Here is a 12007-nt window from a genome sequence, read left to right as displayed (position 1 = left end):
TATAATCCAGCAATTTCATGCCTAAGTATTTGTCTTAATGAGTCAAAAATTTATGTTCAACAAAAGCCTGCACATGAATATTTATGGAAGATTTGTTGATAATCACAAAATGGGAAGCAACCCAGATGTCTTTGTCCTGGTTAATAGATGAACACACAGTACTTCATGCATACAACAGAATATTACTCAGCAATAAAAATAAATGTGGTATGAATCCATAAAAAGACATGGAGGTATTATAAATGTATACTAGTAAATGAAAGATGGTAGTCTAAAAATGCTATATACTAGAAAGTTTAAACTATACAACATTTTGGAAGAGGTAAATTCATACAGAGATTTAGAAAACTCAATAGTTACCAGGAGTTTAGGAGGAAAGAGGGGAAGGATAAATAGATGAATCGCAGGGGATTTTAGGGTGGTGAATGCATTCTATCATTATGCTTTCTATCAGAAGCCGCAAAACTGTGTAACTCAGAGTGAAACAATGTAAGTTATGGAATAGAGCTAATAATGTAGTGCCAATTTGGGGTCATTAATTGCAGCAAATGTGTCCCACTAATGCAAGATGAAAATCACAGGGGAAAGTATGTGATGTAATAGAGAGGTAGGTATGGTGTGGATACATGTTACTGCATGTATTATCTGACAATTAGTTTGTATTGATAAAATTTCCACCTTAACAGCAGAAAATAAAAAACAAACAAGAAATTAATGAAGTCAGAGAAAAAAGAACCATCAGCACAGAAATCAATTAAGTAAAACACTTCTAAAATCTATAAAAACAAAAGCTGTCTCTAGAACAAATAAAATAACCTTGATAAATCTTTAGAAGAATGATAAGAAAATTTAATAATAGACACAAATTACCAATATTAGGAATGTGAGACATTATATCACTAAATATTCTATGGATATTAAATGAAAAGTCAACTTGTCCTGTTGGCACATTCTTGTAATCCCCATGGCTCAGGAGATTGAAACAGAAGAATTGCAAGTTTGAGGCCAGCCTCAACAACTTAATAAAACCCTAAGCAACTTAGTGAGACCCTGTTTCAAAATAAAAAAAAATGAAAAGAGATAAGGATGTGGGTTCGCTGGTTAAGCACTTCTGGGTTCAATATCAAGTGTAAAGGAACACCTGTGGAGGAATACCTGTAAGGAGGTGCACAAAGAACAGACACAGACACACAAGTACAAGCAAACAGGAGGAGTGGAGAGGAGCAAAATGAAGTGATGATGAAGAAGTACAGAAGTGAAATGACCACTCTTCCCTGCCTGGGAGTTTATAACTCAAAGAATATATACTTCCTGTTACTATGACTATATTCTAATTAGTATTTCTTTAACCCAAGTGCTAGCTAACTGAGGTAAGATCCCCTTAATACAAACACAGAGTAATTTCTTTCCAAGGACATTGTTAAGGAGACCAGATAGTGACTGCTTAGTTGTCTAACTACCTCACAGGGAGGAGGCTGGGTATGCCAATTGTGGGAATCAGGGCACCAGTTAACACCCCTGGGAATTTGCTCACCAGGGGAAATGCTTCCAAGTTTATTTCCATGGACAGAATATCTACAAACAAGCACTCAACCATATTCTCCTCAAAAAAAGAATAAGAAAATATTATGAATTACTTTATGCCAATAAATTTGACAACTATTATAAAATGAATAAATTCTTACAAAGTTCAAAATAAACCAAAATTTACTCAAGAAGAAATAGATTTGGTCAATTGTCTTGTATCTATAAAAGAAATAGAAATTTAATTAAAAACCCTTGTACCAATACCAATCCAATCTCAAGTGGCAACAATATTGAATTCCAATTACAAAAGGAAGAAGTAATAAAATTTTACACAAAACTATAAAGAAAGATGAAGTGCTTTTCAACTCACTTAATGGGTCCAGTATTATTTTCATGAAAAAAAAAACCAGGAATGAGCATTGCAAGAGAATATTATTATAAACTAAGATCACTAATTCCCTAATGATTCCCCCCAACACTCCCACCCCAACCCCCCACACAATGATCTTGGATGCAAAAATTCTAACCAAAACTTGGCAAAGAAAATTCAACAATATACGAAATAGGCTAATATATCATTCCAAAGTTTTTCATAGAGATGCAAAGTTGATTTAACTTTCCAAAATTGATCAATGCAATTCCATATCAATGATATAAAATGACATATATATGTAATATGCATATACATATACACATATATATTCATAAAATCAATAAGTGTAGAAAAGTATTTCCTAGTAACCCAATATCAACTTCTGTTTAAAATTTTAGCAAACAAGGAATAGAAAGTAAGTGCCTCAATCTGACACAGGGAATCTATTAAAAACTTATCAGAAACACAATACTTAATGACAATAGACTGAATACTTAACCAAATCCTCAGAAACAAACTGGGTTTTGTACATATCACTTCTTTCTGTTTGCTACTAAAGAGTCTGTCGATGTACTCAGTTAAGGGGGGAAAAACACTAAAAATCATACTAATGAAAAACTAAAAAAATAAATTAACTTTATTTGCAGAAAACATGAACATTTATAGTAAAAATCACTGAATCTTTTAAAAATGACTGGAAGTAATAGTAAAATTGCAGGATTCAAGATCAACCTACAAATAAAAATCAATTGTATATATGGTAGAAGTGAATGCTCATAAATAGAGATTAAAAAAAAAAGATACCATTTTGTTGTGGGTCTATAGCTCGGAAAACACTCTCAACTGAATATTTTCCAAATTGGAGAGTCTTTATTTAGCTAGCTGGCGACTGCTCCCTGATGGACCCAAACTTTTTCTGCCAGGAACAGTACAGGGTGCAAGTTCTATGGGGTTTATAAGGGGAAAAACAACATCCTCGAAAATGTAGATGCAAGCAAGCAAGGAGGACACAGAAGCTAAAGTTAACAATCAGCCACCCAATGCATATAACCACATCCTTGTTCCAAACACATGCAGTACAAAAATAAACAACTTTTATAAGAAATAAGTTATATAACTAGGGTTACATTTTGGAACTTCCAAATGGAGTCACTTAGGCAAGGTTTTGTTTTGTTTTGTTTTGTTTTTAAGTTGTCAATAGACTTTATTTATATGGGGTGCTGAGAATTGAACCCAGTGTCTTACAAATGCTAGGTAAGCGCTGTACCACTTAGCCACAACTCCAGCCAAAAGCTAAATTCTTTTAAGTACAGTCAGGATAACTTAACATTATTTATCCTATTATCTAATCTTGTCTTATCTATTAATATCCTCCATTTTATAGGGTGCTTATTGGGCTGATCCATAATCTAAGTTGGGCTATAACAATTAAAGAAAGCATCAAAAATGTAATGTGTGTAGGAATAAATTTTACAAACCTCAATCAAGGAAGCAGGGCTAGTGGGACTCAGTGAGCAGTTGCGGGTGCGCCTAGTGATGAGGTCCCCTTGGAGCTTCTGTTAGAGGTGCCTGGGCTGCAGGGAGTATCTGGGAAGAATGGAAGAACTTGACCAAGTCCCAGAGCTGGACGTGGCTGCTGGTCCTCTGCTTCCTGTTTGGATGCAATGTCCTTCTGATCCTCCTTCTGACCTTGTCCTCCTTCATGTCCAGAGTGCTGCAGAATGATGCAGAGCCAGAGCCGCAGATGAGGGCAGAGATCCAGGATATGAAGCAATTGTTCTCCATGGTCAACAAGATGGATGAGTTTGCCAGATATGCCAGGCTGGAATGGAAGATCAACAAGATGGTGGACCAGCTCAAGACTTATGTGAAAGCACGGACTGCTCAACTAGCCAAGATAAAATGATTTTTAAGTGTTGCTTTCTGTACATTGCAAGCTACCTTGATGATGTCACTCATTTGGAAGTAGTATTCTGCCCCTGTGACTGTTGTGCTGAGGAAATGGATAACACCACTAGACCTCCTGGTAGCCTTCCCTGCTAGAACAGCAGGTGCTGTTGGAATTATTAGTTGGATTTTAGTCTGTAACAAGTTGTGGTGACCCCTTGTACTTTACCCTTTCAGTTGAAAAGAAAGATGAATACCACTCTTGGATTTTGTTGTTGTTGTTAAACTGGGGGTTGAACTCAAAGGTTCTTTACCACCTAACCCCAGCCACAGTCCTTTTTATTTTTAATTTTGAGACAGGTTCTTGGTAAGTTGCCCAGCCTGACCTCAAGCTTACCATCCTCATACCTCTTCCTCTTGAGTTTTTGAGTTACACTTGTGCCCCACCACACCTATCCCAGCTATTATGACTTCTAAAATGATTCTCTTATTAGGTTAAAAGTCTGATTGCTGCTTAAAAAGACAAAACAAAAAACCCAAAGTACATAGGGTAGTTTTGTATTGAATATGTTCTTGGGCTTTATGTGAGATTCTTGTAAGAATCCCAGTATTCTACAGTATTCTACAGTAACACCAGATTTGAAACAGGATGGGGGCCTACATGCCTTACTCCTGATTTGCTCTATTGGCACATTGTGGTCCTGTTGCCAACTGGAAAGTCAAAATTTTCTAAAAACTTGAATACTTTAAAAAATATTTTAATTTATATATTTTTTAGTTGTAGATGGTGCTGAGGATAGAACCCAGTGCCTCACTCATGCTAGGCAAGTGCTCTACCACTGAGATACAACTGCAGCCCAAACTTAAGTACTTTTATATCTATTTTAGAAAGTTTTATTACAACTACTAGAACTTGAACATTTGGTTTATTGTCTCATGTAGTGAAATTGAAAGAATAACACTAATTGACATTGTGTGTTCTTTGTGTCTAAAGTCATTAGTTGGATGAACATTTCTATAGTGTATATCATCAACTTATTTGCAACTGTTAGTTTTTCATTACAGTGTTTTATAAATGTACTGAAGAGACCATAATGCATTGTTTTGTGATTGACCATATGACACAGAATGAGAATTCAGTAATGAACTTTCCTATGGTTGGAAGAATGATTGATATTAGTGTAGAAACAGAAGATCTGTCCTTGAACCATAAATGCTCTTCAGCAGGGAGTAAATGCTCATATAATTAAATACATATAACTATAAGCTACCATAACTTCTATATTATGATATGTAAGTAAGTCATTTTATGTTGCCTTTATAAGGTATATGGGTAAGGTTACTTTTATAGTTTTCTATTTTTTGATTCTTACTCTTTGTTATTCAGAAAGTTTTTCCTTGGAACCTATTTTCGCATTTAGCACTGTTTTGGATGCTGAAAAATATATAATAGCATTTTTATTTGGTATTTAATATATTTACTTTTAATATTGGACAGGTTGTCTATCCCGTTCTGTTTTAGAACATGAATATATCTGTAGGGATATCAAATTTGGGTTAAAATAAATAAAGGACCCAAACAAAAAGCACTTAAGTTAGAAAACCACAAGCCATTATATAAAATATGAGCATAAATCATGCTGTCTTTTGTTAAGTGGGTCCACATTTAGAAGGTCAGGGGCTCACCCTGATTATGAATAGGTTGAGTTCTTTTGTAAGTCTTGAGTGTCATAATGAATCAATCAATCTATCTATCTATCTATCTATGTTTAGTACAGTAATATAAATATGCAGAAAAAATTACACATACATGTGTACATATGTAATAGGGCTTCCAAAAGACAGAGCATCATTAAATGATTATAGATATTCGTAGATTTTAAAGCTGAAACAATCAGTTCACACTGGCTATTATTTTTTTTCAACATTTTTAAAATTTGTGCATTATAATTGTACATAAGAAGGATTTGTGTTACATATTTATACATGCACAAAATTTAAAAATATAATTTGGCCAATATTGCTTCCCAGCACTTCTTCCCTCCCTGCCTACCTCTCAACCCTTGGTCTTTTTCTTTAATTACCTCCCTTTCATCTTCCTGAGATCATCCCCCACACCTTTCTATTTCTTTTTCCATTCTAGCTTGCACATATGAGAGAATGCATATGATCTTTGATCTTCTAAGTTTGACTTATTTTGTTTAGTATTATGGTCTCCACCCATTTTCCTGCAGATGACATAATTTCATTTATTTTATGGCTGAGTAAAGGTTCATATTATCTCACTTCTTTTTGAATTCCTAGCATTAGGCACACAGGGAAGCTAGTGTTAGTCCATCATATTGATGATAGTAATAGCACAGCCCTCCTTTCTCATTCGCCTCCAATTTTGGTGTTCCTCATGTGTGCCTGCCATGATCCTTTGGGTGATCTTTCATCCTTGTGGTGGAATAGTATAACTTGCAGTAAGGATGAAGGATACTAAGCCAGAGAAGGAAACAGATGGCTGTGGAGGGAACTCCATTAGTTTGACTCCATGTCCATCATCTTTTTTCCTTGAGAAGCGTGGGTGCCAATTTTAAGCCAGAAAATGACGGCAGCATGAGGATTGCCTTCATCTTATAAAATTTTATTCTTCTTGTATGTATCACAGTATTTTTCACATGTGAACTATAATTCTGTATGTAGTATAATTTTGATAATTATTTGACTTTCTCATTTTTTTCTGGTTGGGGATATGTTAGTATTGTAATAAGGTTTTTCATTAATGAAATAGGTGGATTAGATCAGGTGATTTCTAATTCTGATTTCATCTTTGATACACCTTTTAATCTTTTACAGTTATTTGATATGTGTTTCTTTTTCCAGAGCACCTAAAAACATTTTTTATTCATTCTATTTAGTTGTACATGGCAGTGGAATGCTCTTTGACACATCATACATAAATGGAGCATAACTTCTCAATCTTCTGGTTGTACATGACGTAGACTCACTGATCATGTAGTCATATATGCACATAGGGTAATTATGTCAGATTCATTCTGCTATTCTTCCTACCTCCATTCCTTTCCCCCTTCCTTCACTCCCCTCTGCCTTATCCACAGTACCTCTGTTTGTCCCTAGGAACCCCAACCCTTATTGTCAATTAGCATCTGAAGTTCAGTGAAAACATTCAGCCTTTGGTTCTTTGGGATTAGTTAATTTTTTTAAGCATGATATTCTCCAGCTCTATTCATTTATCACCAAATTCCATGGTTTCATTATTATTTAAGGCTGAGTAATATATGGTTGTGTATGTATACCACATTTTATTTATTCATTCATCTGTTGAAAGGCACTTAGACAGGTTTTATAGTTTAGCTATAACATTGATGTGGCTGCATCACTGTAGTATTCTGACTTTAAATCCTTTGGGTATGAACTGAGAAGTGGGATAACTGGGTCAATTCCAAGTTTTCTGAGGAATCTCCATGCTGCTTTCCATAATGATAAATTGAAAATTTGCCTTCCCACCAGCAAGGTATGAATGAACCTTTTTCCTACATCCCCCCAACATTTATTGTTGCTTGAATTCCTGATAATTGCCATTCTGACTGAAGTGAGATGAAATCTCAGTGTAGATTTGACTTGCATTTTTATAATTACTAAACATGAACATTTTTTCATATGTTTGTTGATGGTATTTTTTCTGTTGTGCAGTGTCTGTTCAGATCCTTAGTCCATTTATTGATTGGGTGGTTGTTATTGTTGTTGTTATTATTAATATTATTAGTAGTAGTAGTGTAAAGTTTTTGAGTTCTTCATATATCCTGGAGATTAATGCTGAAACCGAGGTGCAGGTGGTAAAGATTTTCTCCTGTTCAGTAGGCTTTCTCTTCATATTATTATTTCTTGAGCTGAGAAGAATTTTAAAGGCTGCTTCTTTGATTCCATCCCATTTATTGATTCTTGATTTTACTTCTTGTGCTGTACTGGTGTTGTTAAGAAAGTAAGTTCCTAAGCTTACATTCCTACTTTTTCTTCAGTTAGTTGCAGGGTCTCTATGTTCTGATGCCTAAGACCTTGATCCACTTTGAGTTGTGTGCAGGGTGAGAAGTAGGGATTTAATTTCATTTTGCTACATGTGTATTTCAAGTTTTCCCAGCACCATTTGTTGAAAATGCTATCTTTTATTCAGTGTTTGTTTTTGGTGCTGTTTTATATTAGATAACTGTACTTATATGGGTTTTTCCCTGTGTCTTCTCTTTTTTTTAATATTTTAATATTTACTTTTTTTTTAGTTCTCAGCAGACACAACATCTTTGTTGGTATGTGGTGCTGAGGATTGAACCCGGGCCGCATGCATGCCAGGCGAGCGCGCTACCGCTTGAGCCACATCCCCAGCCATGTCTTCTCTTGTTTACCATGGTTCTGGTACTGATTGTAATGCCTCCTGTATCACTTTTCTTGCTAATGACTGCTTTGCCTATTCTGATTCTCTAATATTTCCAAATGAGTTTTATGGGTGATTTTTCTATTTCTACAAAGGAACTCATTGGTATTTTTATAGGAATTGCATTGAATCTGCAAAGCACTTTGGGTAGTATGGTTAATTTGACAATATTAATTCTGCCTAAGATAGGCAGAATTAGGGCCTGGGAGATCTGTCCATCTTCAAAGGTCTTTAATTTCTTTCTTCAGTATTCTGTAGTTTTCATTGTAGAACTATTTCATACCTTTTCTTATACATATTCCAAAGTATTATATTGTTTTCTGAGGCTATTTTGAATGGGATAATTTTCTAATTTCTTTTTCAGTTCATTTTCCATTGATATATAGGTACATAAATTATTTATGGGTGTTAGTAACCCAATGGATTTTGACGTATTGTATCCCTGTTCCCATTTATTTCTGAAATTTTTTCTCCCCTGATTGTATCCGTTATCCAATCCTAATCCAGATTTGTATATTTTAACCTCCAGGCATTAAAAGGTTTGTTTCTTGTCATTAACTTCTTCTTTCTTTCATTTATGATCTTATAGGGTGCAAGAAGTTACCTCTATTTCTTGTATTTACCTTGTACTCAAAAATATGATTTTTTTTGGTTCAAGGAATTGAACTCAGAGGCACTTGACAATTGAGCCACATCCCCAGCCTTATTTAGATACAGGATCTCACTGAATTGCTTAGCATCTTTTGTTTGCTGAGGCTGGCTTTGAACTTGCAATCCTTCTGTCTTAGATTCCTGAGCTGCTGGGATTACAGGTGTGTTCCACCACGCCTGACAATATGAATTATTTCAAAGAATGGTCATTGCTTCATGGAGAAGCAAATGAATTTATTGTTGCTGGATTAAATTGTCCATAGATGTCTGTTCAGTGTATCTGATGAATGTTTTCCATTTAGTTCTGAAGAATTTAGGCTGGCAAGTTTTTCTTTTGGGGTGGGCATGGTACAGAAAGGTTTCCCCAAACCTCAGCAGTGCAAAGAGTATGCAGTGTGGTCCTCACAAGGCCTTTCATCTGCCACAAAAACTCTGTGTTCCATATATGGCTCCCTCCAATTTTCACCTCAACCCCCCCCCAACACTAGACAATTTTATAGGAATCTTGTTTTGTTTAAAAGCATTGACCCAGGTGTTGGGTATATGGCTTAGTGGTAGAGTGCTTTAGCATGTATGAGAACCTGAGTATGGTGCTTATCTCTTTAAAAAAATGACTTGCCAAAATTATTTTTGCCAATGAAAAAGCTTATCAAGGGAGATTGAGGGATACTGGCTGATGTGGGCCATATGTGGAGGTCCTGACCTGAAAGCCTAGAGAAGCAGAGAGTCCATGAGTGTCTCCATGCATCTATTTACTCATTTTGCAAATTTGACTGAGTCCTGGAAGATAAAGTGCAAGTAGTTATGTAGGTTAGAACAGTGTCCAAGATAGTATGTCTGGTCTCCTTCATTTCAGTTAATATTTAGGGGTAAAATAAATTAAGTACAATAAATACAGTAAAGAAGGCTCTGTAAAGGACACAAACTAGGCATTCAGTGTTCACGGTTCCAAGACTGGATTGCTTCTGAGTGAGGGCTTCATTATCCTGTGATGGCAGGAAAAGTGGGAGCAAGGTGCTACCAGAGGCATTGGATTAAGTGCAGGGATATGAAATAATGCCACAGGCCCTGGGGGGAGGGAGAAAAATCAAGGGAAGGTACAAAAGGATTATGGAGATCATTGCCTGGTCATGGGGACTGTGGACCATGGTGAGTATTTTGAACTTTATTCTAAGAGGAATAGGAAGTCATCTGTGCCTGAATCAGGGTGGGTGTCATGGGTTGACTCCTGGTATAAACTTTCTTCATTGAACTGATTTTGTTTTAACCCAACTGTTATGTTGTTCTCCCATTTTCATTATATCAAGGTCTCTAATTTTGTTGGACCATTCATTTAATGAAGACTTTTTGTGTTCCCTATGTTACCACGTTTCTCTGATTCTTCTTGACCCTAGTATCTTGAAACGGTGCATGCACATTTGAAGAAACCATTACTTCTCCCAGACTTAAGGACTTATTTGAGGATGGGAAAGCTTTTTCCTGCAGAGCAGTACGGGAGAACATGCTGACCTAGTATAGCACTGGTCTAGTGGCATGGAGCAACATCTTTGTTATCTGAGGTTGAAGGATGCATTGCTTCTCTTTTAGCAGGCACAACTGTTGGAAACATGAGAACCTTCATGGTCATTGGTGGCTAGAGCTATGGGAAATCTAGAGTTGCTATGAGGACTAGCTGGGTCATAGATAGTGCCTCTAGATCCATGCAGAGAAGACTAGAAAAGGTGAAAGACGTATGGGCCAGGCAGTGTGCACACTTTGGTGCAGTGTCAGCTGCAGGCATGTGCAATATAGACAGGCTACCTGTGGGCAGAGAAGTAGTAAGGAAAAGCTAGGACCAAGGACAGAAACCAGGGCTGGCAAAGAGTGCCTTTGAGGTGGTACCTAGTTTGTTAAAGCACAGGACTGTAAGATCAAATCTTATTGTAGACACCTAGGGCTTCAGGGAAGGACCAGAAGTAGAGCTTTGCCTGGCTTCTGTGTATCTACACCCCTTTCTGGGGTGTTCAGAGGTGCTGAACTCAGCGTCCTACTGAGTAGGCCTCCCACAGCCAGACCTAGGCAGGGCCTCCTCAGGGGGCAGAAGGACCTTATGCTCCCCAGGATCAGCACTGCCCCTGGGAGCTCTTCATGGATGGCTGCCACTGTGAGTCCTGGCTTGCTCTGACCTGTGGCCTGTGGTTGTGGCTTCCTCTATCTCTGGCTGCTGTGGACACAAAGTCTCTTGTCAAAACAGTACAATAAAGAAAATCTGAGAAGTCTCCACTAGCTGCATTTCTGCCTTTCCCCTGGTCTTCTGTCCACAGGTAGAGCTTCCCCTTCTCAGTGTTGCCCTCCTTGCCCAGTCCCTGCTTTGCCCTCCTGGGTCTGGCCTCCTGCTGTGGCTGCTGTGTTTGCTGCCTGCTGTGTCTTTGCACCAGGCAACTGCAGGGCCAGTGCCTGGCCAGTCCAGGGCAGGTGCTTCCCCAGGATGATCTCCTTACAAGAGGCCTTGTTCTCTGTTTCTCACTTGGAGCTCCAAGGTGCCTCTTTCCTTGAATCCTTGGAAGCTCTGTTGGAGCGAATCAGAATGGCTTCCCCTGCACTCCACATTTCCTCCTCAGCCTGCTCCAGTGCTGCAGTTTCTGGCTCAGAGAGAGAAGCTGTGCCTCAAATGGGCCTCTATGTTCCTGGTGGGGCATGGACCTGCTGGGTCCTCCCTGGTTGGGCAGCTCTGGCCAGAGGCAGCCCCTCTCTCAGTATCTGTTTGGGGCCACCCAAACCAGGAGAGGATTTTCATGTGTTTATTAGCACTGATGAGGGTACCATGCTTGCAGAGGCACAGGGGTGACATCCAGCGCCCTTTTCCCACACTCCCCACTTCCTTCCCCACCCCTCCTAATGGGTGTTCTGTTCAGGCCCACTCTTCAGCCTCAGGGAGAGGACATTGTCAGTCTTCTGTGCCTGACTGGTTACACCTAAAAGCCCCCTCCAGTTCCACCCATTTTGCTATGAACAGGAATTTGATGTTTTTTTCTTCTTTTTAAATCTTTAAAATTTGTTCTAATTACTTATACTTCACAGTAGCATGCATTTGACACATTGTACACAAATGGAGCACAACTTCTCACTGCTCTGGCTGTACATGTTTGAACAGGATT

General features: G+C 37.8%; 1 pseudogene; it reads left to right on the top strand.

Moving 5' to 3' along the window:
- The first annotated feature begins 3602 nt into the window (after positions 1 to 3602).
- On the top strand, positions 3603 to 4028 carry LOC144252530 (guided entry of tail-anchored proteins factor 1 pseudogene; annotated as a pseudogene).
- Positions 4029 to 12007: the final 7979 nt, after the last annotated feature.

Source organism: Urocitellus parryii, unplaced genomic scaffold (assembly GCF_045843805.1).
Source record: "Urocitellus parryii isolate mUroPar1 unplaced genomic scaffold, mUroPar1.hap1 Scaffold_45, whole genome shotgun sequence".
Classification (NCBI taxonomy): domain Eukaryota; kingdom Metazoa; phylum Chordata; class Mammalia; order Rodentia; family Sciuridae; genus Urocitellus; species Urocitellus parryii.
This window is presented reverse-complemented; position numbering and strand designations above follow the sequence as displayed.